The sequence below is a fragment of the Fistularia commersonii genome, chromosome 29, assembly GCF_037954325.1.
Source record: "Fistularia commersonii isolate RoL2024-O1a breed Wild chromosome 29, RoL_Fcom_v1.0, whole genome shotgun sequence".
Classification (NCBI taxonomy): domain Eukaryota; kingdom Metazoa; phylum Chordata; class Actinopteri; order Syngnathiformes; family Fistulariidae; genus Fistularia; species Fistularia commersonii.
The window spans coordinates 11,931,122-11,957,598 of NC_141312.1; the positions used below are offsets into that span (position 1 = coordinate 11,931,122).

The window sequence follows — 26,477 nt, forward strand, 5'->3', positions numbered from 1 at the left end:
ATGGTTCACAAGTGGAGGAAGCTGGAAATCGAGCTCCGAAAGGTCAAGAAGACGCAGCTGACTTTCCGCAGACACAAGGCGAGGTGGCCCCGAGTTGGAGGAAAGACTCAAGCAGTTGATCATAGAGCAAAGAACGAGTGGGAGAAGCTTTTCGACGGTCACCATTCGACTAAAAGCAGTAACGCTAGCAGAAGAAATTAAAATTGAACATTTCCAAGGAGGTCCATCTTGGTGCTTTCATTTTAGGAAAAGGTGCCATTTTTCTATCCGGACCAGGACAATGGTAGCACAGCAACTTCCAGGGGATTATAATGAAAAGCTGGCCATCTTCCGCTTCTACTGCAGCAAACACATCACTGATAAACACATCCAGTTGGACAGTAAGGAGGGAGAGAATAATCTATACAGGGTGGCGAAACAGGGAAATAATAAAGAAAAGGATGTACAACAGGTCCTGGTGATTGAGTAGAATGAGGGAAATGTTTAGACAGATGTTAGAAGAGTGATGGGAAGATGGAAAGAGTACTTTGAAGAGCTGATGAATGTGGAAAATGAAAGAGAGGTAAGGGTAGAAGAGGTGACTATTGTAGACCACAAATGAACAGAGATTAAGAAAAGTGATGGCAATGAAGGCAATGAAGAGGATTAAGAATCGAAAGGCAGTTGGTCCTGATGATATACCTGTGGAGGTATACAAGTGTCTAAGAGAGGCAACGGTGCAGTTTCTGACTAGTTTATTCAACAGGATCCTAGAGAGTGAGAAGATGCCTGAAGAATGGAGACGAAGTGTGATGGTGCCCATTTGTAAAAATAAGGGGATATGCAGAATTGCGGCAACTTTCAAGGGATAAAGTTGATGAGCCATACAATGAATTATGGGAAAGAGTAGTGGAAACTAGACTGAGAGCAGAAGTCAGCATTTGTGAACAGTAGAATGGCTTTGTGAATAGAGAGAGCACTACAGATGTAGTATTTGCTTTGAGATTGCTAACAGTGAAGTATAGAGAAGGCCAGAGCGAGCTGAATTGTGTTTTTGTAGACCTAGAAAAAGCATTTGACAGGGTGCCAAGAGAGGAGCTCTGGTTTTGTATGCGGAAATTTGGAGTTGCAGAGAAGTATGTTAGACTGGTGCAGGACATGTATGCTAGCTGAGAGACAGTGGTGTGGTGTGCTGTAGGGGTAACAGCGAAGTTCAAGGTGGAGGTGGAACTCCATCAGGGATCAGCTCTGAGCCCCATCTTGTTTGCACTGGCAATGGACAGGCTGTCCGATGAGGTTCAACAGGAATCTCCGTGGACCATGATATTTGCAGATGACATTGTGATCTGCAGTGAGAGAAGAGAACAGGTAGAGGAAAATCTATAGATGTTGAGGTATGCTCTGGAAAGGAGAGGAAAGAAAGTTAGTCGCAGCAAGACAGAGTATATGATTGTGAATGAAAGGAACTTGGATGGAATGGTGAGGCTACAGGGAGTGGAAATCAAGAAGTTGGAGGATTTTAGCTACTTAGGATCAACTGTCCAGAGCAATGGAGAATGTGAAAAAGAAGTGAAGACAAAGGTTCAAGTAAGTTTGGATGGGTGGGAAAAAGTGTCAGTTGTACTATGTGATAGAAGACTATCAACCAGAATGAAAAGAAAGGTGTGCAAGACAGTAGTGAGACCAGGGTTGCCATATGGCCTGGAAACAGATACAATGATGAAAAGACAGGAGGCAGGGCTCGAGGTCGCAGAGATAAAAGTGCTAAGGTTCTCTTTGGGAGTGACCAGGATGGATAGGATCAGGAATGAGTCTATCAGAAGTAACGGCTCATGTTAGATATTTTGGAGAGAAGGTCAGAGAAGCCAGAGTGAGATGCTTCAGTCACGTACGGAGGAGGGAGATTGAATATATTGGTAGACGGATGCTGGAATTGGAGGTGCCACGCAGGAGGTCTCGAGGAAGACCAAGGGGTGAGATTTATGGATGCTGTGAGAGAGGATATGAAGGTAGTTGGTATGAGAGATGAAGATTCAGATAATAGGGTTAGATGTAGAAGGTTGAATCACTGTGGCTACCCCTAAAGGGAAAAGCCGAAAGGAGGAGAAGAAGCAATGTATGTGTACAGCTCCTTCTCAAAAAAATTTGCATGTTGTGATAAAGCTCATTATTTTCCATAATTTAACGATAAAAATTAAACTTTCATAAATCTTACATTCATTGCACACTAACTAAAATATTTCAGGTCTTTTGTTTTTTTACTGATGATTTTGGCATACAGCTCATGAAAACCCCAAATTCCTATCTCAAAAAATTAGCATATCATGAAAAGGTCCTCTAAACGGGCTATTAACCTTATCATCTGAATCAACAAATTAACTCCAAACACCTGCAAAAGATTCCTGAGGCTTTTAAAAGCAACCTGGTTCATTACTCAAAATCGCAATCAGGGGTAAGACTGCCGACCTGACTGCTGTCCAGAAGGCCATCATTGACACCCTCAAGCAAGAGGGTAAGACACAGAAAGAAATCTCTGATGGAATAGGCTGTTCCCGGAGTGCTGTATCAAGGAACCTCAGTGGGACGTCTGTGGGAAGGAAAAAGTGTGGCAGAAAACGCTGCACAACCAGAAGAGGTGATCGGACACTAAGGAAGCTTGTGGAGAAGGGAGGAAGCAGTGGCCTGAGTCTGGAGAAAAAACATCCAGAGCCACCGTGCACAGGCGTGTGCAGGAAATGGGCTACAGTTCCACATTCCCCAGGTCAAGCCACTTTTGAACCAGAAACAGCGGCAGAAGCATCTGACCTGGGCTACAGAGAAGCAGCACTGGACTGTTGCTCTGTGGTCCAAAATACTTTTTTCGGATGAAAGCAAATTTTGCATGTCATTCGCAAATCAAGGTGCAAGAGTCTGGAGGAAGACTGGCGAGAAGGAAATGCCAAAACGTCTGATGTCCGGTGTCAAGTACCCACAGTGAGTGATGCTCTGGGGCGCCATGTCAGCTGCTGGTCTTGGTCCACTGTATTTTATCAAGGGCAGGGTCAATGCAGCTAGTTATCAGGAGATTTTGGAGCACTTCATGCTCATCTGCTGAAAAGCTGTATGGAGATGTGGATTTTATTGTTCAGCACAACGTGGCACCTGCTCACAGTGCCAAAACCACTGGTAAATGGTTTACTTACAATGGTATTACGGTGCTCAACTGGCCTGCCGACTCTCCTGACCTGAACCCCATCGAGAATCTGTGGGATACTGTGAAGAGGAAGTTGAGAGACACCAGACCCAACACTGTGGAAGAGCTTAAGGCCACTATCGAAGCATCCTTGGCCTCCATAACACCTCAGCAGTGCCACCGGCTGATTGCCTCCATGCCACGCCGCATTGAAGCAGTAATTTCTGCAAATGGATTCCCAACTGAACATAATTATTTGAAGGTTGACTTTTTGTATTAAAAACACTTTTTTTTTATTGGTCGGATGACATATGCTATTTTTTTGAGATCGGGATTTTTGGTTTTCCTTTACTTTTTTTGCCGAAATCATCAATATCAAAACAGTAAAAGGCTTGAACTACTTCAGTTGTGTGTAATGAATCTAAAATATATGAAAGTTTAATTTTTATCATTACTTTATGGAAAATAATGAACTTTGTCACAATATGCTAATTTTTTTGTGAAGTCAAACAGAAATGTGACTTATTTCAGATAATTTTTATTTTGATATGTATCAGTGTATTTCTTTTCCACTTTTTCAGATGTGATTTCATATGGCTAATTGACCCACACCAATACTGTGGAAAAAAAAAAAAAAAAAACTAATAAATTTCCCTCTGTAAGCCCTTGAAGAAATCAGGATACTTGCTTTGTTCATAAAGTAGTCATTACATTAGCTTTGCTCAACATGTAATCTCATCAGACAACAGCCCGGACAGACAACGCTAGAGGTCGGCGCCCATGAGGAGCGAGCCAGACGTAGTGCGACGTTAACAGCTCGCGATTGTAGGGGCAGAGGGCCTTCTTCTCCCAGGTCATCGGTGTTAGGGAGGGCAGGTTGTCTTCTTCTTTTTATAGATATCAGTGTGAGACGGGATGTGCTGACCCAGAGATAGTGGAGAGAGAACTGGGGGAAAGTGGAAAGAAGACGTCCGGGTAGAAAACAACACATACGTGGAAGACCCTGTCACGCCTCTATGAATATTCATGTAACAACTGTATGTAACAGCCGGGCAGGGAAAGAAGGGTGCTTTTTCCAAGCATAAGACCCGTTTACTGCAGGCGCTAGGCAAATAGAATAAGCCCGGGTACCTGTATTAGATGATTTTGTATTAGGGACTTTTGAAGATGTTTTGCTTAAACACATATATATAAATTGACCCATCTTCGTCATGAAACGTCTTACTCCAGCACGATTCCCACAACTTCACCCTTGAAGCTTAGTACTTACTGTACCTAATGACTCCCGGAGCAACTGAACTGATTATATTTGTATAGCAGTGGATGTAGCCAAGCCCATTTAGAAGTGTGTGTTAATCCTTGCCTGGCTATGAAAAAGAAAGGTCAGTTATAGTTGTGTGTCCAAGGACTCTCTATCATGGCCTGACCTTTTGCTTCATGTGCCAGAAAACCCACAAGAGCCTCCAAATGTCACTGATTTTCCCATTCTTCTACTGTGTATATACAGTATCTGTATTGATTCAGAACAGAGGCTCTCTTGAGGATATGATCCTAATAGTTTGTCTGTCTCATTAATCTGAGTCACTGTTGACAAAACAGGATGTATAATCCCATAGAGCTTAAGACAACCACAAATTACGGTGTCTACAAGGAAGATTTAATCTGTCTAAAAAAAAACAACGTATATATTATTCATATAAAAGATTGGTGGCATCCAAAAACTTAGTATGAATATACATGATTTCCGCCTTCCTTTTTTATGTTATTATTTATTCAAAATGTAGTATGATAAAGGGAAAGAAATATATAATTTCTAGTTTGGGAAATATTTTCTTTCGTCTTAGTGGAATCAAATAGGTAAAAAGCCTTTTTTGTCAAGGATTTTTAACTGTTTTGAAGTACATCATGAGGTTACCCATACTTGATGAATCAGAGCGAGGTATAGACTAACCCATTGGCACAGTTTGATCTTTAAGATTTTGAAAGAGAATAATGGAAATATCACTGGATATGATGATGAGGCTCAAAAAAAGGTTAATAATGATAATAATAATACAGAAGCAACTCCTTCATAGATGGGGAATTGACAATTTTCACCACACTGCTAATTGTGATTTTAATGAGAAAATTGTAAAAATGTGCATTAACATAAGTTTACTTTCTAATTTTAAGGTCTGTTCCTTCTAATTGTGAAAGCCACCAAACTAAATTTTCATAATCTATCACACAGGGCAGTATGGAAAATGACGTTGCTGTATACAAGGGGTCACAGGCCAAGAAAAGGCAACAATGTCCTGAAGAACAGGAGGTCACCGGGGGGGGCATAACAAAAACAGGAAAGACGTGAACCCTTCGTCTTCCCTTTTCAGGCTGCATCCATGTATCGGTACCCACTTTGTCTGCTGACACGGGACCAACCGTGTCTGGCTATAGAAAACACCATACATGGACAAAAGATATCTTACTGGTTGTAAAAGAACTTCCTCATGTATCACCCGACTCAGAGACTATAAAAGAGCGTCTCAACTGTCCCTCCAATGGGAAAAGGGTACAGACACCTCGAGGCTCTGTATCATGCTTTTCCCCTCTTGTGCACAAGATTCAATTTGTCTTATTGTCACGGGTCGGCAGGCGGACTCGAGCAGGGAACCACACCGAGGCTAGAATATGTTCGGATGTTTTATTTTTAACCATGGGATGCGGGGTCTTCGCAGGGTCGGGCTCCAATGTTGCACTGGCCGGCTGGGTCTGGTCGTAACGGGGTTCTCACAGGGTCGGGGTCCGGTGGTCCACCAGGGGGTCTCACAAGGTCAGAGTTGTTGGGCAAAGGGAAGTCCAGGCACCACGGCTAGGTCCGGTTGTGGGGATCCACGAGGCCAGGGTTGTTAGGCAACCATAGTCCCCCAACACCAGGCAGAGCGTGCCGCTGCCCTTTATAGGGATCTTGATTAGCGGCAGCTGGCCGCTGCTGCAGCTGGCGCCGATTCTTAATTTGACCCAGCCGTGTCTCCTCTCGGCTACCGAGAGGAGATCGTGACACTTATGCGAAGCTGGGTGTTCCGACTCTTGTTTTTTTAAGAATTTCCAGCATATCGGAAATTTCCAGGACAAACTTGGCATCACAAACAGGATTCCTCAGTGAACCGTCCAGACGGGAGCAAACGAGGACAGTGCATACTGGACAATAGTCCAGTTTCAAACCACAAATATTGAGAGAAGGGCGGACTGTCTCATCCCTGAGCCACGGTCGTCCCTGCAAGAATACAGCTACTCAAAATTAGAGTAGTATTAATGAGTCGGACCCAAGCACTGAATTGGAAAACGGGAACAGCCTTACTGGACGCATCCATCAGTCCATAGCGAAGTCCAGTAATGAAGGTACAGTACCTAAAAGAGTTTAAAAAGTTACTCTAAAGTTTTGATCACTCCCCACCTGGACATGTCCAGGTTGGGAACTAGTTGGTGACGATTGTGGGCCGATCAAAGACCTAATACAAAGTCAGTTAGTGAGTTAGATCTCTAAAGGGATCGAATACCTAACGGGACGAACTGTTTGGGACAACGGGCATAGGAGGGTCAAAAAGTGAACCGCTGATGCCGTGGACGGAGGGATGCACAAGGGTCATGGCTGTAAAATCAAAGGATCAGGGAGACAATTAATTTTTGGAATTCTGGATAACAGAATGCGGATTCCCAGCACACGGATCATCTAGTCAGAACCAGATAAAGATGCTGGAAGAGAAAGTGAGAGAGAAAATGGATAAGTTACGCAAAAAGAAGAGACAAAAGAAGAAAGAGAGAGACACAATAGGTATCTGTAAACATGTTAAGATGAAGCAGATAGACGAAACAGGCAGAGGTTGCAGAAGCAGATGGCAGGACGAAATGATAAGAAAGAAGAAATATGTGATACAGACACACACACAGCACTCACATACGCACAAGCATCGGCTCCTTACTCCACTCCTTGTACTCCCCTGTATCCATCACTTTCTTCTGTAAGGGTGGACAAGGATTTAGATGAATGGGCACACCAGCAACCACAAGATGCACACTGACAGTGATGGGAGGGAGTTCTGTCGCCACCAGCCCAGTGTACCCGCAGCAAGATGGGGGAAAGAGAACACCAACCTGAAATGACGAAAAACCAAATGTCAAGTTCCAACCCACAGGTCATTGGATACCGGGAACTGTCTTTGAAGCTCCCATGGTCCAATTAAGTGGTCCAGATTGGGCTATCCTGGTGTACCGAGCTTGGACCCAAGCCAACATTGAGGCAGCAATGCAGCATCTACCATTTGGCGCATGATGGCTAAGATGTTGAGACCAGTGGACATTGCCTAAGTTCAAAATGCATTGCCAGATACGAAGACATCAGCACAACACCCTGATAGGACCCACAAGGACAACGACGTCTATCCTCACTCCCTGGACAGAATGTGTAGGCCCATGAGGACAGGCTTCCCACCTTGCATTGACATGGCTGTACACATGGACACAAAAGTCCAATAAATTAGTAGATGATTACATGATTACAAGGACAACACAGGTCTGGAGGATTCATTTTTTGAACACCCAGTACCATCTATGACAGTACATGTGCTTTGCGTGGTATGAATGAAGGGACTCCTGAGAGGCATTGCAACCCAGGTACGTCAGCAATATGTTGGTTACCAGGAGGAGTGCCGCACAAACATGCCTGACATGCACAATGACAGTAGGACAGCAAGAACACAAGGGACGAGAGCAGACAAGCAGCGGAGCAGCACCTTGCTGAAAGAATTTTGATGAAAGCAGGTGCAAAGGGAAGACGATTTGGAAATTTCAGCAATCAAGATGACGACCGCAGACATTGGCCGACCGGCAGAGGCAGAGGAAGGGGTGTGTCAAGGCAGAGGCGGACATGCCAATGAAGGACCAAGATTAGAGGGGGACCCACATATATGTTTCCACTGTGGGGGACTGCCCCTATGAGGATGGTAACAGATGAATTTTGCAGACGAGGACCGACTGCCCCAAACCGAGCAGATTGACCTCCCTGAAACCCCTGAGGAGGAAACCAGGGACACCTGAGCCATGCACAGCATGACACAGTGACACACACACACAAATGCAATATACCTAACAACAGAAGTAAAAACCTCTTTGAAAGGCACATATGCACACATGTCATCACAACCTTATTTAAACATGCCCACTCTTATGATACAAGTAGAAGCGAAATAGATTATGTTTTTAGTCGATTCAGGTGCAACTCATTCAGTAATAAGGGCTGACAAACTACAATCGGTAGAGGTAAGCAGCAAAGCCATATATTCTGTAGGAACGCCAGGAACCATGGCGCAATTTTCAGTACCACTGAAGGCACTCCACGATAACTTTGAACAAAAACAATGCTTCCTAATTTCACCTCTCTTCCCAGTGAATCTGCTGGGAAGATATCTTTTGCAAAAATGGGGAATTAGTCTGATCTCAACCCCCTAGGGGCTAAAGGTGACCCCGTCTGAAAATATAACACAGACAACATGGACAGGCATCTATTACAATAACCTGTAAGCCTATGTGTGGAAATTATCGATGAAAAATACACAACAAAGTTCTTACAGATGTTCAAATGATGCACGGGACATCCAAATACCACTAACATGCCTTCAGACAATCTGCATTGCATCGCTCATGTATCTGTGAGACCGGATGCTTATTTCAAAACCAACTTCCTGAAAGATGGAGAGGAATGTGTGGAAAACAGAGTGCGTGTGGAATACATGTTTTGGAGGGGGCCAATGTCGGTCATGTCTGTCAGGCAACCTTTCTCTACAGTGCCTGACTCCCAACCTCACCTATCACTGTCAAAAGGGGACAACGATGGTTGGGAGGATTGTGGCCCTTTTGCAGAACATTGTTATAAGGTCAATGATTGACAACCTACCTCAGAGAGGGATCTTTATGTATCCCCATCAACAGGCATTTACAGATCGAGCTTAACTGATACCCTTTTATACCTGGAAGCAATATGTACAGTCCAAATTGTAGAAGAGGATCAAACAACGGCCTCCTTTCTTGTCACAAAACAAGAAATATTGATCGTATCTCCTGCATTGGCAGAGGTATCCGAGGAGCTGTAGGCAAAGGGAAACTATGACGTGGGTCTGATCAAGTACTGTGAACCCATACAGATCACACCCAAATCTGACTATCGGCCATGTAAGAATCAGAATCAGAATCATTTATTTAGGCCACGCAACAGTGTTGGTGGAATTTGTTTCTGGTACAGCACATAATGCTCACATCTCTCCTGTGTCAGTTCCATCGTCAACAATACACTACAGACAGAAAATCAAGCCAAGCAGACGGGACACATCACACATCAAGACAGTGATTTGTTCAAAGTCCGTATAGCTATTGGAAAAAAGCTGTTTTTAAATCTGACAGATTTGGTTCTGAGAGACCTGTAGTGCCTCCCGGAGGGCATGAGTGTAAACAGGTGGTGTGCAGGGTGTGTGTGGTCTGAAGAGATTTTGATTGAACGTTGTATGATGCATCTTTGAAACAAGCGAGTCTACAGGGCCCAACCCCTATACCCTTGTATCACAAATTTCACAACAGGTGTCCTATTTCTGGCTTTAGATACATTGCCACCACACTACTCTGCTCAACATGTCGAGCTTGTGGCATTAACCGAAGTCTGTAAATTGGCAAGTGGTAAAACTGTCACCATATACATGGATTTGCGATATGAATTCGACGCAGTTCATTATTACGGGGCTCTCTGGAAAAATAGAGGTTTCCTTAAGTCTGACAGTAAACCTATACTAAATGCCGAATTGGTGGCTGAATTGCTGGATGCTATACTCCTGCCCGCCTCTATCACTGTTTGCAAATGCCAGGCACATACGAACACCACCAACCGCTGCCGCTCGGGACACCCCTCCTCCATGCTTGTCCATGACACACACTTCTCCCGACCCCCCAAAAGAATTGATAGCTCTGCAGTCTTTTGCCACTGGTAATGGTAGATATGTGGTCAAAATATGTTGAAGTATTCCCATGTAAACAAGCAGATGCACGTGCAGTGGCTAAACCACTGACAACGGAAATTATTCCAAGATGGAGAATTCTGGCCAAACTATTAAGTGATAATATTAATTCCTCTTCCCTCAGCCGCAGGGAATCTTCAATCTTTGTAGTTTCTGCTAACACTTAAGACAATACATATTTCGTTATATTTCTTATTCTTCCTCCTTTCTACTATTATCTATTACTGTTATGTTTTTTACTTGAAACTCTGGCACAACCATTTCCTTCGGGATCAATAAAGTTGTTCTCATCTCTCATCTCATCTCATAATAGATCACATTTCGTCAATCAAGCTATCGATGCCCAGGGAAATTTCCTGGGAATAGACATACGAAGGCACTGTGTGTATCATCCTCTGAGTGGGGGAGCAGTAGAAAGGGAAAACCAGATGTTAAAGAACAAATTGGCGAAATGTTGTCAGGAGACTAACTTATCATGGACAAAGGCACTCCTACTAGTCCTGATGTACATGCACAAACGATCAAGGGCCAGAGTAAACTTGAGCCCATACAAAATTCTTTTTGGAAGACCACCCAACATAGGCACAAATGCGCCCCCAAGGTGTTTCCACCCACAGAAAAGTACAATAGCCAAATTATGATTCTTTTTATTGTAAAGAGTTGCGTGCACTGCTGTCTTCGATGTCTTCCGTGTCTTCGCAGGTAAAAGCAACACTTCAGGGGCAGACTGAAGGAATCGTCTAAAGCCTAGCGACTGGATCATTATGTAAGATCATCAAAGGACTAGGTGGAATCACCATTGGTGGAGAACGCCGTTCCAGGTCCTCCTCGTCACCCACATTGGTGTAAAAGTTGCTGAACGGGTCACCTGGATCCACACGAGTCACTGCGAAAACATTCCTGAGCGATGCATTGTTTTCCAGAAACTGAAAGCAGTGGTTAGCCTGAGGAAGGACAAATCCAATCACCTACAGAGCGTTGCAAGCCTGGCTCTATAGATTACATGGACTGGCACAGACCATGGCATTTTGATTGCCTTCCAGGACTGTGTGGACTGCAGGGGACGACCCTCTTCCGTACCGTTGTAAGCACTTTAGTGGTATGGATAATCTTTGTCACCCATCCAGACCCTCATCTCAAAGAACCTGTCAATAATTCTACAATAACAACAGCACAAACATTCATACCAAAGTCGCCGGACAACAATTCCCAGCTGAACAATGCCAAACAAGGACTGCGAGGAGCAAACAGACAAAGAAGGGCTGCATCAACCACAGCCATCTCCATCCTTGAAGCAGGTAGGGATGGTGCTCTGACCGAGGGAGAGGTTGAAGATGGCGGTGAGAACATTAGCTAGCTCATTGGCACAAGCTCTGAAGGCTTTCCCCGGGATGTTGTTCGGTCCGGCTGCCTTACGGGGGTAGATCCCTCTCAGCGCTCGGCGTACCTGCTCTGATGATACTGTTGGGAGAGAGGAGGAGTGAGGGGGGGGTCAGTAGTCCCGTCGCGTGTGTGACTCACCTCTGTGTTATGGTTGGAGTTTCTTGAAGTAGGCGTATTAGTTGTTGAGGTCGTCCAGCAGGTTGTCTTCCGATGCTGGCGGTGGACTTGTAGTCCGTGATGCGCTGCAGGCCTTGCCACATCCGCCCAGGGTCAGCAGTGGAATAGAAGCCATCTAGAAGCCAGCTTCTCTCTGTATTACCTCTTGGCTGTTCCGATCACCTTCTTCAGTCCGTACTCAGCAGCTTTGTACTCCGTCTCATTACCTAAATGCATGAGAGTGAGCAAGCAGCATGTGGCATACCTGACTATTCAGGCAAGGCTTCTGGTTGGGGAACTTGAAGGATGAAGGAACATTCTGGCATAGATAGCCTTCTGAGTAGTATGTTAGAACGCATGTTCGGGAAATATAAGGGAATGGTCATGTCCATAATCACTTCCCTGGTCATAGGAGTAAAAATCATGGTCCTCATGAGGATGTTGTTGCATACCATGTGCTCTGTCAGTGATAGAACAATTGATCAGTAGAACCATAGAAGGGAAAATGCCACCATCATATTCTATGATGATGGTCGAGGGACGGTCACTCCATGAACATTATGAATACAAACAGACAAAATCAATATGTCAATACGATTGTAATATAGAGTTAGGAGATAAATGTACCTCAGTATAACGTATTATACTATGGCAATTTACAGCAGTACAGCGCTTGGTAAGGAGAGATCCTATTTCTCACAAAAACAACCATGTCTGGCAATAGAAAACAACATCATACTTGGAAGAAAGACATCTGACTGGTTGGAAATGAACTTCCTCATGCATCACCCGCCTCAGAGACTATAAAAGAGCGACTCAAGGGTACAGACGCCTCGTGACTCTGTATCATGCTTCTTCCCTCTTGTACACAAGATTCAATTTGTCTTATGTGAAGCTGGGGGTCCTGACTCTTGTCTTTCTAATAATTTGTAGCCTATAAGAAATTTCCACAATAAGTGATTAGACAGATTCTTTATTTTCAAGTCCAACAATGGACTTTTGTGGTAATGAAATAATTGCCTCAAATCTCCTCGATGGTAAATTGATATCTTTCCATTGATAATTTGATATTTATCAGAGAACAAATTGATGTCTGTCTGATGGGAAATTGACATCTTGAAATTGTTTCTTTCTTACATTAATACCATTAATTGCGGTCTAACTTCAGAAGATGATGTATTCTGGGTGTGTTTACATCCATATTAAACACTGTCTGGTTGTGAATGGAACATTCAATGCCATATACGCTGCGTTTGACTGTATTGATAATTTAACATTTTATTTTTCAAAATTACTCCATAGGGACATCTTCCAAAAAATATGTAATATGAAATTGAATATGTTCACGAGGAATACCACAAAAACATCAATTCATGCACTGTTGGACTTTGTAGTGACATTTCGAGACTGCCCTTGCAGAAAAAAAGGCCAGGGTCACTTATAGATCTGCACCACTGACTCAAAGAAACATTAAACATCCTGCTCAAGCGCTTTTCCACTGGTTAAAATCAAGCCTGTGAGCACCAGGTCTCCTAAAAACATTGCTAACCTGGGTGAACGGCAAACATGTTTCCAAACATAACCAGTTTCCACTATTTTGTGCAAAAAAGTGCTTGAGAACATGGTAGCAAGGCAGTACTGTGTTTCAGTACACTTACATTTTCTATCAAAACCATCTATTATACAGAATATACAAACAATCATTCAATCGATCATTCACCCACAAGGACAAATTTTACAATTATCCTTCACACAGACATGGGGAAATCCTGCAAATTCTTGACAGAAATATGAATCGAGGTGGGGTCCTTTGCGTCGTGATGCATAAACACTAACCACTGTGCCACCATGCTCCAAATAAATAAATAATATTGATTTCATTTGCGGATAAAATCATATTCATTAAATGTGATATATGGAATACAGTACAAGGCATACAGTGTCATGTTATCTAATATTATTATACCTGATGGAAAAGCCACAAAACATGTTAATTGACACTAATTAAACACACACACACACACACACACACACACACACACACACACACTTGCACACACACACATGAAAGATTACATGAGATTCAGCATCACTTGTTTCTGACACAAAAAGTTCTTATCATCTGTGCTTAAATGAGCTTGAAATTGTGTTTCTCCTTTGTTTTTGATTTTGTTTTTGATTCTGTTTTTTTGGATTTGCAGATCATCTTTCTTTTACCAGCATTATCTGAACATGATCTTTCATGTATTGAAGTGCTTTTATTGGAGACACACTTCTATTCGGGAAAGTGAGGATCATCTGCATGCAAATAGTGTAGTCGAGGATACATGCCCTGATGCTAATGTCTCCAGCTGTATATCTGCTGTGTGCTGATGCTCTCTGCTTGCATTCTGTGCTGGCTGGATAAGAGATGACTTGGACAAACAATTGTTACAGTGTCTGTTTTATTATATCTGTTGTTGCTGAGCATGTTGCCAACATGACAAAGAGCTTTGACAAGACAAGGATATTCGTTGACTGTTTCTGATCGAAATTAATAAAAAAAAAAAAATCTTTAAATCTTTAAATATAATGCAGCCTACAGGGGCACAGGCCCGTGTCAGGCCCGTGACCCAAGCCTGAATAAATGAAGATGGTTGTGTTGGGAAAACCTAAAACCTGAGCTAAAACTAGATATATGAAGTGAAAACAATGACTAGACTTTGAGAAAAAAAGGATGAAAACAGCTGTAGTAAGTACTTTTTTCCAGAAGAGGCCGTAACCTCGGGTAACTTATAAGGGCCAAGGTAGGAGCACACATTACATTTTGATGATGTAATCTGAAGGAGATCTGTGAGTGAAAATGAGTGTTTTGGTGAGGGTGTACCGAGATGGCATAGGATGGCACCTGTCTGTCAGCTGACTCCGGTGCCATGAAAAATGAGGAGGACAAAGGCAGTGTAGCGGACAATGTGGTGGAAGCCTAAAATGTGTTGTAAAGGAAATTGCTCCTGCTGGTAGCTCTCAGACTGTTTAACTCCTCACTCTGAGTGTCTTCTGTGCAATAAACGTTTTACTGTACAACAGGTGTTCCCAACACATAGATTGCAATCTACCGGTCGATCACAAAGGTTGTGTGGGTAGATCACATGGCATTAAAAGGTAGACGTCACCCTATCATCCTCACTATGAGGTTTGTCACTCGACTGACAGGCGGTCCGTCCAATCTGACCTTTTCCAACACAGGCGTCACTGCGCATGTGCACATATTGCTAGCAAGCAAGTTAGCCTCCAATTTATGTCTTCTAAACTTATGGGTATAGAAATGAGTGGGGGAGCTGGACCAAGTTAAAAGACTAAAACGTATCACTTCCATATGGAATGGGAGGTGGACTTTTTTTTACTATGTCATTTTGAAAGTGCATTTGCCTCATTTATCAGTCTTTTATTGCTATACCGAAAAAGGGAAATTTTCAGACCTTTCATAAAAACTACGACACTGACTTCCCTCTGAAAAGTGAGGTGAGAAGGAGAAAGGTGAGGGAAGTAAAATCCCAGCTGTCAAGACAGCAGTCATTTTTCTCACAGCCAACTTCGACTATGCTGCTGATTCCATTCAAGTCATCAGAATAAGGTATTTAACAAAAAAGTACTCTGTTGTAGTGTGCCATAAGGGTTCATGCAGTTAACCCTGCAACACCCTCCAAGATCCACAAACACTTGTTGTGTTAAGCATACTCAGTAGATATATAAATAAATATAAATTCAGCATTTTTAGTGGAGGTAGATCATTTTCACATGGTCATTTGAAAAGTAGCTCACAATGTGAAAAAGTATAGGCACCCTGCTGTACAACACCTAAATTTACACAAAATTATTACATGTAGTTATATACATGTACTTGTAAATACACATTTATTTTTAAATATTTTTAGATACCTTTATCTTTACTGTTCTTTTTATTTCATTTTTATTATTTGTTATTTTTATTCTTATCATGATATAGAGTTCCATTCTGATTCTTCCCCACTTGACTGTAGCAGGTTTCAACGAAAAAGGGGAGCAATAAAGGGTTCTGATTCTGTAACACAGAGCAGTGAGGAAATGACGTTCATTCAGTTCAAGAGTAAACTAAGAAGTTATGAAGAGGCTGAGAAGTTTGACAGCAAAACCAAATCAGACAATGTGATGAAAGTGGACATGTCAACAGTGATCTGCTATGGATGTGGAAACCGTGGCCATATGGCAAAAGCTTGTCACCAAAAATCAGTGCCAAAATGGTGCAGCGATCACAGAAGCACAACCCACACTGATGACACTTGCAGAAGAAAATCCAAGCCCAAAGAAGACTCAGTCAAACAAAACACAGACATACAAGACAAAGATGAAGAAGATGAACACACTTTTTTATTCAAGGTCAGTCAAAAAGTCCCTCCGGAAAACATCAGAGAAAATGGACTGATGATATACTGTGGCACTACATCACACATCATAACACAAAAAGACAAATTCAAAAGATTTGATGAGTTTTCAACCCAAACAAACATTACATGGAGCTAGCAGACGGGGCAAGAAGAAACAAAGTGGTGCTAAAAAGAGGTGATGCAGAAGTGTTACTCCAGGACATTGAAGGAAAACCTGTCCTGGTAACCTTAAGGGGAGCCTTATTCATCCCATCATATCCTCAGGACTTCATATCGGTGAAGGCAGCCACAGCTGATGGAGCCAGCGTGATAATCAAAGAAGGAGAGAACAGACTCATAACCAAAGAAGGGACAATTGTCAGCATTGTGGAATATGACAGACTCTACTACATAAGAACAGTAAATGATCAAAAACTTTATGATGATACAGTAAATGCCATGATGTCTAGGTATAAAGTAAGCTTAACTTGTGATGCCAAAACGTGGCATAAGATTATGGGACACTGCAATGTAAAAGATATATTAAAATTACCAAACCTAGTAGGGGGTATGAAGATCACAGGTCAAACCAAGGTAGACTGTAACACCGTGGAGGGCCGTGCATTTTACACCTAGGCCCTCAGTAATGCTCCGAATTAATCCACCCCCCAATAATTGGTATATGGCTAAAATAAAACATCTAATGCAGTATAAAGAGAGGTGCATCGCAGATAGATAACCCGTGTAAAATTCTCTAACGGGAGCGCATCACGTGACGACAAAAGGATACCCAACTCTGTACTCTTCCACTGACACCCCCTCACGTAATCAATCGCGCACCCCGCTGCTTTGTCCGGGACGCGGCCCGCCACCCCAAGTGCCAAAATTCCAAGAGTGTGTAAAACAAATTCTTATTAGGAAATAAACCCGACCGTTGAGGCGATGGTATAAAATGGCCGCGCCGTGCAGAGAGGTTGAACGATCCTCTTGGGGTGACATTCCTTCTAGCCCGGAATATCTCCGGCCCTGGATATCTCGTAAGTGTATTTCCTGACTTTGAATAAATCATTCTTGCTTGATCAGTTCCTGAACACATTGGGACAACAAAAGTCTGGTCCCATGGCGGGAGCCACACAAACGGACAGTAGCCACAATAAATCCCTTTATATCAAACAGCTGCAACACATAAAAAGCACCAATGATAATCTGATAAACTTGCAGTATTATTTAGGAAAACAGCAGCATTTTACTCACCAATTCTGATCATTTGTAGACAAAATCCATCCTCCTTTCTTTCTCAGAGTTCAATTATTCTGTCGTACAAATTATCCGTGTGCTTCAGCTCCAAGCACTCCAAGCAACCCTTCTTTACTATGTCCAGCTTTTCTTCAAAAAGAAAACCACAAAAACTAAATCCGTTTCTTCCCCTCCTGCAGCCACTGTGGGTTGAAAAAAAAAAATTTAAACAAATATAACTATATTTCTGTTCACAGCTCGCTACTACGCTTCTCCTCGCTAATACACTTGTCCACTCTGTGACTATGCAATCAGAGGGTGTGAATACGCTGATGTTGCTGAGGCCTGCTAGAGGACTTTGATGTCACCAACTCAAAATCTGATTGGTTGAAGGAACAGCGTTATCAACACTTATTTTTGCATTAAGGGGTTACAGAACTGATTGTGCATCCCCCCACCCAGCCCCCCCGGGCAGATTCCTTTGACTTTGACCCTGCCTGGCAACAGATTACGGCTGAAATATGATTGGTTAAATGCTTCAATATGAAAATACATGTCTGGAAGCGGCACAACCAGGAGAAAGGCCAAGGAAGTGAACAGACCATTTGGAATTATTTAATAAGTATTCATGGACGAATTTTGATCAACGTTTGTGATTCAGATATTTTTTAGGCCAGCAGAGAAGGCCTTGCAGGCCCTGACGGCCCACAGCTGCTGAAACGTATGCACACAGGGAAAATTCACAAATAGCAGAAACAGGCAAGCTGATGCAAAAGCTGATGCACCCCTAAAAATGATACACACCGATTTATCAGGCCCAATTGAACCAGCTTGTCAAGTCGGGCATAAGGACCCTTTTTAAAATGGCAAGGTGTCTGCTAATGGAAAAAGGGTTACCAAAGGTTTTGTGGCCTTATGCTGTCCAGACCGCTGCCCATATACGAAATAGATGTTACAGTGACAGACTCAAAAATACTCCATACTTCATGTTAACAGAAAGAGAGAGGGAGAAAATGTGGATATTTGGGACTGAGTGTTATACATACGAACATGACACTAAGAAATTAGATCCCAGATGTGAGAGAGGAATATTTGTGGGATACAGTAAGACCGGCCCTACATACTTAGTCTATGATCCACTTACAGAAAATGTGTCAAAACAGAGACTGGTGAAATTTATCAAAAAGGGCAAAAAATTGAACAACAAACACAAACTGATGATTATGAGCCAGAAATCCAGGGATATGAAGGCACAGAATCTACAGATGAAACCAGTATTGATGTGTCACAAAGTAAAAATAAAACAGACAACCGCATACAAAATGGGGATGAGAGTGCTAACGCAGATATGTCACATGAAGACGAAACAGCAGAAAATGTCCAAAATGAAAAAGAAACGAGATCAGACATAAAACCCAGATATAGTCAAACCAGTCGCTATCTTAGATGAGAAAAGGTTGCTCCAAAATATACTGCTCAAAAAAATAAAGGGAATACTTGAAGAACACAATGTAACTCCAAGTCAATCACACTTCTGTGAAATCATAGTGTCCACTCAGGAAGCAACACAGATTCATTTTGACTTGTTTTAAGGACATTACATCAAAGTTGGATCAGCCTGGAGTTTGTTTTTACACTTTAATTTTGAGTGTGATTCTTATCCAGACCTCCATGGGTTGATACAATTGATTTCCATTGATCATTTTTGTGTGATTTTATTGTCCGCACATTCAACTGTGTAAAGAGCAAAGTATTTCATAAGAATATTTCATTCATTTAGATCTAGGATGTGTTTTTTAAGTGTCTTTAATCCAATTAGAGGATTATCAGACAGACTATATTAACAATGATAAAAATCATGCAACTGTTGATTGTTGTTACAGGACTGTGTGTGGAGTCCCACTGACTTACAGTGAAGCACTGAAGTCACCGCTGGCACCCGGGTGGAAATGTGCCATGAGGGAAGAGATTGACTTGCTCAAACAGAATGATACATTTGAACTAAAAACTTTACCTGAAGGGAGAAAAGTAGTTGGAGCAAATTGGTTATTACCCCTTAAAGAAAATGCTGAAGGAGGACAAATATTTAAGGCGAGATATGTAGCAAAGGGGTACAACCAAACAGAGGGCATAGACTACTACTATGAATCATATTTTTGGGCATACAGTTTGAACAAAAGGGGGATGAAATCAAAACGAACCAGACAAAGTACATTCTAAAAATGCAAGAGAGATGAATGTAAAGCAAGATCTACTCCAAGTGAACAAAAATTAGAGGGCATTCCCGTCACTGATGAAAATGAGCAAATATAACCTGTCAACCCCAAAGAATATCATGAGATTGTAGGCAGTCTGATTTATGCCATGACTTGCACCAGACCTGATATCCGTTGGATAGTAAGCAAACTATCACAGACTCTGGTAATGCCAAAAATAGAAAAACTTAGTAGCTGCAAAATGTGTTCTGAGGTATTTGACGGGGACAGCTGATTTTGGACTAAGTTTCAAGAAAAATTAGGAGGATTTGAACCTGATAGATTTCAGTGATTCAGACTGGGCATCATCTGTAGAAGACAGACATAGCACAACAGGTTACTGTTTCAGTTTAACAAAACAAGGCCCAGCCATTGCATGGAAGTCAAAGAAACAGCGCACAGTGGCTCTGTCAACATGTGAGGCTGAATACATTGGCCTAGCCACCACTGCACAAGAAAACATGTATCAACTGTTAAACGGTATGGACTACAAAATGTACAGTTGCACAACAATCTACAGAGACAATCAGGGGGCCATCGCACTGAGTAAGAATCCTGTGAACAGACAAAGGTCAAAACACATTGATGTAAAATATTATTTCATTCGTGAAGCACTCAGTGAGGGTAAAGTAAATCTTGTCTATTATCCATTGGAGGACATGTTAGCAGACATCTTAACAAAACCTATGACAAAGGTAAAGATAGAATAATTAAAAAAGTGGTGAAGCAAAGCATTCAAGCAAATGGTGGAGAGGGGTTAATATGTGGTAAAAGACTATCAGCCAGAATTAAAGGGAAGGTGGACAAAACAGTGGCGAGACAGGAGATGTTGTAGTGTTTGGAGACACTGACACGGAGGAAAAGATAGGAAGCAGAGCTGGAGATAGCACAGCAGAAAATGCTGAGGTTCTCTTTGGGAGTGACGAGGATGGATAGGATCAGGAATGAGTCCATCAGAGGGACAGCACATGTTAGATGTTTTAGGAGAGAAGTTTAGAGATGGTTTGGGTGAGTACAGAGGAGGGATAGTGAATATCTTGGTGGAGGATGTTGCAGGTGGAACAATCAGATAGGAAGCCTTGAGACCAAAGAGAAGATTTATGGTTGATGTGAAAGGATATGAAGTTAGCTGATGTGAGAGATGAGGAGACAGAAAATATGGTTTGATTTGCTGTGGCAACACCTGAAGGGAGCAGGTGAAAGAAAAAGGAGATTTATGCTTGATAAGTCCAGCTTATAATTCATGTGTGTATTGACTATGAACTGAATTTGAGTTTTAGAAAGTCAGATAAAATTTATGTACCAAAATATTTTACAAACGGTTCAGGCTGTTGTGAAAATCAAAGTATTCCACATGAGAATATGTGGGGGGGGGGGGGGGACATGCATCTTCTCCAAAAAAATTTTGTGAATCCTAACGGAAAGTGTTCCAAATCTAAGCTAACATTTTAAAATGTGCATTCATTTCCATTTTAAAGTACATGTACATGGAATTAATTTCAATTCACTACATTAAGCAGGTTTAGTGGTTTAGACAATGAATTCATTTAATGATTGAATGATTTGATTTACATGTAAAAAAAAAGGTATAAAATCCAAACATGATTTCTTATCGAAAATGACAATCTTCCATAATTGAAGATTTTGTAACATGTAATTGTAAATTGTAATATGAAATAATTCTAATGATACATAATAAAGATTTTAAGCATTTCATTTATATTCCATGTTCCAAAAGCCAGTTTCTGCAGCCGAGGATGGGACCTCTCCGTTAGAGATAGGGTGAGAAGGTCGGTCATCTGGGAGGAGCTCGGAGAGGAGTCGCTGCTCCTCCGTATAGAGAGAAGCCAGATGAGGTGGCTTGGGCTGCTGGTTGTTGGGTATTCAGAATGAGGTACACTACTATTCCCTGATGGGTAATTTGTGGATAGATCAACAAGGACATAACATTTCAGATTGCCAATGAATAAGAGGCCCCTTCTCCCAGACACACACAAATACACATTTTCTGTTTTTATTTCACTAGCTTATCCATGCACTTCGCATAACCAAGCGCTGCCCCTCCTCCCTCATTTCCTTCAAACTTTCACATGCAGGTGTAACCCATTATTTCATCAGTGAAAGTTCCACTCCCTGGCTCCTTCTGCCCATCCTCCATGATAATCAGATCTCCTTCTTCTTCTTCTTCTTTTTTCGGCTTTTCCCTTCAGCAATCGAAAAAAAAATAACTTTCTCCCTCGACTTTAACCCTATGATCTGTATCCTCCTTTCTCACACCAACTACCTTCATATCCTCTCTCACAATGTCCATAAATCTTCTCATTGAACTTCCTCGGGACCACTTGCCTGACAGCTCCAATTCCAGAAACCATCTACCAATATATTCACTCTCCCTCCTCCGTACATGACCGAAGCGTCTCACTCTGGCTTCTCTGACCTTCTCTCCAAAACATCTAACATGTGCTGTTCCTCTGATCGACACATTCCTGATCCTATCCATCCTGGTCACTCCCAAAGAGAACCTAAACATCTTCATCGCTGTAACCTCTAGTTCTGTCTCCTGTCTTCATCATTGTAACTGTTTCCAGGCCATACAGCATTGCTGGTCTCACCACTGTCTTGTACACCTTTCCTTTCATTCTGGTCATTCTGACACTTTTCTCTACCCATTCCAACCTGCTTGGACCCGTCTCTTCACCTCTTTTCCACACTCCGTTGCTCTGGACTCTTAACCCCAAGTACCTGAAATACTCCAACTTCTTGATATCCACTCCCTGTAGCCTTAACGTTCCGTCCAAGTTCCTCTCATTCATACACAAATATTCTGTCTTGCTGTGACTAACTTTCATTCCTCTCCTTTCCAGATCATACCTCCAGCTCTCTTGATTTTCCTCTACCTGTTTTCTGCCCTCACTACAGATCACAATGTCATCTGCAAACATCATGGTCCATGGATATTCCTGTCGAACCTCGTCTGTCAGCCTGTCCATCACCACTGCGAACAAGAAGGAGCTCAGACCTGATCTCTTATGTCCTGAGTCCCTCTTCCACCTTGAACTTCTCACACCCCTACAGCACACCGTACCAATGACTCACAGCAACCATACATGTCCAGCAGAAGTCTAACATACTTCTCTGCCACTCCAGACTTCCTCATATAATACCAGAGCTCCTCTCTTGGCACCCTGTCATTTCTAGGTCTACAAAAACATTGCAGCTTCGTCTGGCCTTCTCTGTACTTTTCTATTAGCAATCTCAAAGCAAGCACTGCATCTGTAGTACTCTTTCTGGGGCATGAAGCCATACTGGTGTTCACAAATGCTGACTTCTGCTCTCAGTCTACTTTCCACTACTCTTTCCCATAACTTCATTGTATGGCTCATCAACTTTATCCATCAATAGTTGCCGCAATTCTGCACATCACCCTTATTCTTAAAAATAGGCACCATCACACTTCGTCTCCATTCTTCAGGCATCTTCTCACTCTCTAAGATCCTGTTGGATGATACAGTCAGAAACTTTATCGCTGCTTCTCCTAGACCCTTCAACACCTCCACAGGTATATCATCAGGGCCCAATGCCTTTCCACTGTTCAACCTCCTCAATGACTTCCTCACTTCACTTTTACTAATTTGTGCTACTTTGTGGTCTACAATAGTCACGTCTTCTACTCTTGCCTCTTTTTAAGTTTCCACATTCATCAGCTCTTCAAAATACTCTTTCCATCTTTCCATCACTCTTCTAGCATCTGTCAGTATATTTCCCTCTCTATCCTTAATCACACAGACCTGTTGCACATCCTTTCCATTATTATCTCTCTGTTTCCCCAGCTTGTATAGATCATTCTCACCCTCATTACTATCCAATTGAGCATACAGGTCATCATACGCCTTTTGTTTTGCCTTTGCTGCCTCTATCTTTACTTTACGTTGTATCTCCCTGTACTCCCATCTGTTCTCTTCAGTCCTCTCAGTGTCCCACTTTTTTCTTTGCTCACTGTTTTCTCTCTATATACTCCTGCACTTCCTCATTCCACTACCAATAGTCCTTATTCCCTCCAGATGATGCACCAAGTACTCTCCTATCCATTGCCATGATAACACTAGCTGCTGTTGTCCAATCATCTGGAAGCTCTCCCTGAAAACCCAGAGCCTTTCTCAACTCCTCCCTGAAAGCCATACAACACTCCTCCCTTTTCAGCTTCCACCACTTTTTCCTCTGCTCTGCTTTTATCCTTTTGATGTTTCTTGTCACCAGAGTCATCCTACAAACCACGATCCAATGCTGTCTGGCGACACTCTCACCTACAACTACTTTGCAGGGACTGATCTCTCACAGGTTACCTTGTCTATACAAGATGTAGTCTACCTGCGTGCTCCTACCTCTGCTCTTATAAGTTACCCTATGTTCCTTTTTTTCGGTAAAAAGGTGTTCACTACAGCCATTTCCTCCCTTTTTGCAACATCTACCACCATCTGTCCCTCTGCATTCCTATCCTGTATACCAAATCTGCCCTTCACTTCTTGATCCCCTCTATTGCCTTCACCAACATGTAATTCCAGAACTTCTCCTTTTCTTCAAATTCACATCCCACCTGCTCCCTTCGAAGCCATGGTCACCTCGCTTTTAAAGTGAGGCCAGTCCTGGGACATCCCGCTGGTGAGGGCGCTAAAACGGTTAGCGATGGAGCAGCTATAGCGCTCCATAATGGCAGGGTCTAAGAGACGGGAGGAGTCCAGCTTGGGGGAGGCATTGGCTTCGAAGGGAGCCGCCCGGCGAACAAGACCAGCCCCCAAGAAGCCCTGGATTTCCCAAGCCACGTTGGACATCGTCAACAGCCGACGAGCTGCTCGACTGCATGGGGACATGGTCCTGTACCGGCGCCTCAACGGCCAACGGAACATTTCCATCCGTCAAGATAGGGAAACATACTGGAGAAACCAGGCAACAGCCATGGAGTCAGCCTCCAAAAACAACAACATGCGGCAGCTTTTCAATCTGCTCCGCAAAGGGAAAGCAGGCCCCTGCAAGCGCTGCTTCCTGGTTAAGGATGCGGCCGGAAACGTCCTATCCACTGAAGCTGACTGCCTCAGTCGCTGGAAGGAGCTCTTCAGTGAGCTCCTAAACCATCCTCCCCTACCAGAAACCCCCACCTCCACCACCCACCCCAACAATGACCCGGACTGTCTCATTCCCCCGGTCACCCCAGCCGAAGTGAAGGCAGCCTTGTCAAAGCTCAAAAACGGCAAAGCCCCTGGCCTATGTTCCATCACAGCTGAGATGCTGAAGGCCGGAGGTAACAACATCATCCTTTGGCTCACACAAATCATCAACCATGTGTGGGTCACTGTGTCGCTGCCTGATGACTGGAGGCGGGGCATTATACTTCCCTTCTGGAAGCATAAGGGCGATCAGCTGACCTGCAGCAACCACAGAGGAATCACCCTCCTCTCCATCCCCGGAAAACTATTCACCCGCGTCCTACTAACCCATGCTCTACCTGCAACCCAAAGCAGACGCCACCAACAGCAAGCCGGGTTCATGACCAATCGGTCTACCACAGATCACATCTCTGCCCTCCGGTTCATAATTGAAAAGGCCCGGTAGTTCAGGAAGGATCGGCACCTTTACATCGCCTTCATCGACCTGAAAGCAGCCTTCGACACGGTGGACCACGGCTCTCTCTGGAACATCCTTACATCCCTTGGAGTCCCGGCCAAAATAACCACACTGTTTAGGCAGCTCTACCAAGGAGCCGAAAGCTGTGCGCGTGTGAATGGCCGGGACTCTGAGTGGCTCCCCATCAACAGCGGGGTGAGGCAGGGCTGCGTCGCTGCGCCAGAACTTTTTAATTGTGTCATCGACCATCTGATGACAAAAGTCTCTGAGCGGATCCCTGGGGTCCCCATAGGCAGCTACACCCTCAGGGATCTCGAGTACGCAGACGACACCACGCTGTTCAGCGAGACCGCTGACCAGCTTCGTGAAGCCCTCCATGTTTTTGATGAGGAGTCCAGGAAACTCGGCCTGAAGATAAGCTGGCCATAAACCAAGCTTATGCATATAGGAGAGGGACCTGATCCACCACCACTCCTCTTCGACGGCACCCCTGTCCACTTTGTTGCTTCCTTCAAGTACCTCGGCTCAACCCGATCAAACACCGAAGATCTCAAAGTTGAGATTGACCGGCGCCGTGCCCTTGCGGCGTCAGTCATGCAGTCCCTGTGGAGACCATTGTGGCGACACCGGCACAGTCATCTCTGTCCTTCTCTATGGCTCCGAAACCTGGCCGCTGAACAACACGCTGGCAGCCAGGCTTGATGGATTTGACTCCAGGGCCCTGAGGACATTAGAAGGCATCAGCTGGACCCAGCATGTCACCAACAAGACCCTAAGGGATCGAACCCAGCAGCCCCCAGCATCTCGCCTCGCAGAAATGCGGCAAGTTCGTTGGTATGGCCACATCATCCGCTTGCCTGCCGAACACCCCACAAGCTCCATCTTGGCCTTTAATCCCCAGCTAGCCAGATGGAGAAGACCCAGAGGTGCCCCCCGCACCCGCTGGCTTGATGTTGTGGCCCAAGACCTCAGGGCCTGCGGTTTGAGCCTGGCACAGGCACGGCAACTTGCCAACAACAGACCCCAATGGAGAAACCTGGTAGCCACGGTTGGCTCTACGCATCTTGTGCAAGAGGACTAACTAACTAACTAACATCCCACTTGCGGGGCATAGCTAAAAACATCATTTAGCATCACACCTTCAATTTCCAGTGTCAGACTCATAAATCTATCTGACATCCTTTTCACCTCCAGAACGTTCCTAACAAACTCCTCCTTCAAGATAACTCCTACTCCATTTCTTTTGTTACCAGTATCA

At 43.5% G+C, this 26,477-nt stretch overlaps 1 pseudogene; it reads left to right on the forward strand.

The window, feature by feature from the left end:
* Positions 1–23,963, forward strand: LOC147217004 (uncharacterized; annotated as a pseudogene).
* Positions 23,964–26,477: the final 2,514 nt, after the last annotated feature.